A 4,152-nucleotide genomic window follows, 5' to 3' on the forward strand; every position below is an offset into this window, starting at 1 on the left:
CTCACTTACTCTTTCATTGAACGACGAGCCCCAGAGTCCTTTGCGCGGCGCCTTTCCGGCCCCCAGACTACATTTCCCAGGAGACCCTGCGCGTCCCTCAGGCGGGCTTGGGGGAGCGGGGGTTGGAGGTGGCGCGGGCGCGCGCTGTCTTGGTTCGTGAGGTAACTGCAGTGTCTTCGCCAGTCTCAGAGGGAAGGTCTGAGGTGGGGACCCGCCTTTGTCGTCTGGGCGTGCAAGTCCCAGGGTGTGATTTGTGTATGTGAGGCCCAGTTTGTGTTGTTGTGTATGCGTGTGAGAATGAAACATTGTTTGTGACCCTGTTTTTGTGATTGTGTGCTGTCGACTGAAATGAAGAGTCTGGGTAAAGGTTAATTAAGGGAGTCTGTTTGATGAGCAAAGTGAGGAATTGGGAACCCCGGGAAACAATCCGACAGAATGTTCTGAGGAGCTGCTCAAAGGGGTGTGAGTTTAAGTGCAGCTTATATCTCTTCCACAAAACAGTGTATGTGCAGGGAAGAGGGAAGAAACCTTACAACTAGATTTCATGTAAGAAAGGGATAGGATACATCTGGGCTTTTCTGTAGATTATACATTAAAAGTACCATGAACAAGAATTCCTTGGTTAGACATGAAACAAGTTCAGAGATGCTGACGTCATCAATGTGTGGAGGGAGGCAAGGACCAGGGTCATTATTTATTACCTTAATCTACAAGAAATGCAGCTGGGGATGTAGGAACTAGGTACCGTTTCTCTCTTCCTGTTGCTGATTCATCCTGCTGGCATCTTCAGTCACGAGACGAGGGGTGGCAAGGTCATTTGACACAGGCTGAAGATGGCCTGCACGGCCACTTCACAGGACAGCATGGATTGTTGTACTGACTTAGAGCCTATACGGTTTGCTTGCGAGATTTGTCTCTTAGACCAGGAAGAGGGGTCCCAAAAGTCTGTCCACAGTACCCTTATTTTGTTGTGTTTTGTGTGTGAGGCGCAGCTTTTGTGGCTGTGTAGGGGTGTGTAGGGACCCACAGATAGTGAATGTGTATATGTGTGAGTAGAACAGTACCATTTGTGGAAGTGTATGCTTGTGTATGTATGTGTGTGGCCCAGCTTTTGTGATTGTGTTACCGAACAAAGGGCACAATCTGCTTGCCTCGAGACAAAAGCCAATCGTGAAGGGGCAAGATGGTGGAAAAGAAAGGGCAGGTTATTACAGCTTGCTAGCATGGGGGAAGATGGCTGACTGACGTCTCAAAGGACCATCTTAAGGGGCACAAAATCTTACAGCAGTTACATAGGCCATTGGGTTATAGGGGAGGGGGTTAGGAATGTTGACCCTCTGGTGTCACAGACTGGGAGTCACCATACCAGATCTTTCAGTTTCATTGATGATGGATATCAGCATAGACTCTCTGTTGGGGGATCATCATATTCCTAAGGAACTCAAAAAAACAAAGTTATCATCTTATTGCAGCTGGGAAGTACACGCACAAGCAGGGGTCGTGAAATCTACAGAGCAGTTAGATCTCCTGGAGGGTGCATATCCGGCTGGGTTAGTTAGTCAGAGGTCATTCCAAGTTACAGTACGGTTTCTTTTCTACAATATGGCTTCCCTTATGTCAACCTTGTCTTGAGCCAATATCAATTGTGTACGTGTGTATGAGAAACCACTGTTTGTGACTTTGTGTAGAGACCCAGTTTTTGTGTTTTTGTAGGTTTGTGTATGTACAATTCCGATTCCAATTCCAGTGTGTGGATTTTTTCCCCACCATCAAGCAATTCCCTGACACCAGCTGGGTGTTCTACAATGTAACTCAATTCTGACACTGTCTAGCTGACAGTAGCATCAAATCCCACAGGTTAAGGGCTCAGTCCTGAAGACTGCCCCCCACTCCCCACATTAGACGCCAATTGCAAGTCCAGGTTGTCACTTGTGCTTCTGACTGAGCAGCTATAGGTCAGAGGATCCAGTGACAACCTCCTTGAGTTTTATTAATTTGCTAAAGCAGCTCAAAGAACTCAGAGAAACATTTTACTTACTAGAGCATCAGGTTGATGCCCACCCTGATATCTGTTCCCCTACACTGAACCCAGCATATATGGGGTTAAAAACCAAAAAGCACTCATTCCCTCTTTCCTGCTTGTCCAGCTCCCTTCACATGTAGATATTGGTCATTTTAACCTTTGTATCCCTGAATTCCACAAGGCAAATAGAGGTAATAAATTGTTAAAAGCCCAGGTGGCTACAAACTGAAATAATGACTAATTACCAGTTCTTGAGGTTTGTTACAGGGAGACTGACATCCTGAAAGTATCAAGAAGCTGAAGCTCCCCAACTCCTGGTTCCTGGCGGAATCCACCATTCGCCTCAGGGACAGATAAATGGAGGACACCTGCAGCTTCCCTTACCTCAGCCAAATGCAGGCTGATGGGAGGACACTGAACTGCAAAGCCACAGCTCCCCCGCCTCTACCTAAAACCTTGTAAACTTTGTAATCGTTAATTGGCTGCAGTTGCTGTTGTCGAGGAAGAGGGAGAATCCCCCTCCGCCCTTTCCCTTAAGGTTCTTATGGCTGGCCAAATAATTAAAAAGACAGGTTAGCAGGAGAAGATAATACCAAGTTTAATAACATGTATACCTGGGAGAAACCAGGGAAACTGAGTTTCTCAACAAAATGGCAGAGATTCTCATCTTAAATATCATCTTCAGCTAAAGACAAAGGAGGATGTTGGGGGGGTAGTGGTTTGGGATTTCAGAGGAGAGGAAGACAATTTACATGGAGAGGGAAATGTAAATGTTTGTCAGACAATTCTTTACAGGGCCACCTATAGAGAATGTGGCTGGAGAGACAGGAATCGCAGTAATCAAGAGTATATAGATTTAAGTCCTTTCCTTCTGTACTGATAAGAGTTTCCAGAGACAAGGCCATCCCCCCCTCTTCCCAGCGCACAGAGGGAGATACCTTTACAAATGGAGATTTCCCTTGTAGATGTAAATGTTTTTTGGGCAACTCCTTGCAGGGCCACCTAGCGAATGTGGCCTGGGAGAGACAGAATGTTTGATAAGAGGGGCTTGTTGGTGCCTTTCCAACATCTTATGGCAGCGGTTTGGGGGAGGTCAAATGACCGTCAGAGAAAATAATCAAGGTAAAGAGAGATATTTCAGAGTGGTCAATTTTGATCTCCCACACCCTCCACTCCCCAGCACAAAATTTCGAAATTTCAGGTGATGCTGGAAGATTGATCAGTGGAGCCCTAAATCTCCTGCTGTAGATAGAGGTAACAGCCGGCTTGGCATCGGGAGGTCTGGGCGCCCCACAACATTCTAATCACAGTCACGGGAGAGTACATTCTTTCCTACAGACTTTCCTTAAAAAACCCCGACTCCTAATGCCTCAGGACTGTGGATTTTGGGGCACAAGCCCACCACAGCCTCATTTTGCTGGAAAATTAAACCATTTTTCTTTTCCTTGATCCCCTGGTCATTGTGTTCACTGATTCAGCTATGGTGACAGGGTCCCGGGTTTTTCCGGCTACAAGTTATTATAGAAGGATATAACTCAGGACTGGCCAGATGGAAGAGATGCATAGGGCAAGGTATGTGGGAAGGGGCTTGGAGCTTCCGTGCTCTCTGAATGTGCCACTCTTTGCAGCACCTCCACATGTTTGACATAGGCAGGAAGCTAGATGTGAGCTGGGAGCAAGGTCACTCCACCAGGCACAGCATCCTCATTACCAGGCAGCAGCTATTTGGACATGCAACACTCCCCCCAACCCTGACCTAGAGTAGCCCCAAGCCTCATTATACCCTCATTTGCGCTTCGGTTTTGACTCTTCTTGTGGGGGATCACTGCCATGACAGTTCGCCATGACAATTCTGGAGATGCCTATGTAAGGAAAAAATCCACCCCCACACATGGGGGTGGAGACTATGCCCTGATTGGCACACATCCCAAGACCCTCAACCACACCTGGGACCCAACCTTCCATAGCCACCATAGCCACCGACCACCACAACTTCGGGGCATTTGCTCACCTCCAGCCTGCCTGCCCCTCCCCTTGAGGGTGTACTTTCCCTTTGCTAATAAATCCTCCTCTGTCAAAACTTCCACTGTGTCTATTCTCAAATTCTTTTGTGTCCGTGGAACGAGAAC

The sequence above is a fragment of the Ceratotherium simum genome, chromosome 33, assembly GCF_057802395.1.
Source record: "Ceratotherium simum simum isolate JZ-2026a chromosome 33, ASM5780239v1, whole genome shotgun sequence".
NCBI lineage: Eukaryota > Metazoa > Chordata > Mammalia > Perissodactyla > Rhinocerotidae > Ceratotherium > Ceratotherium simum.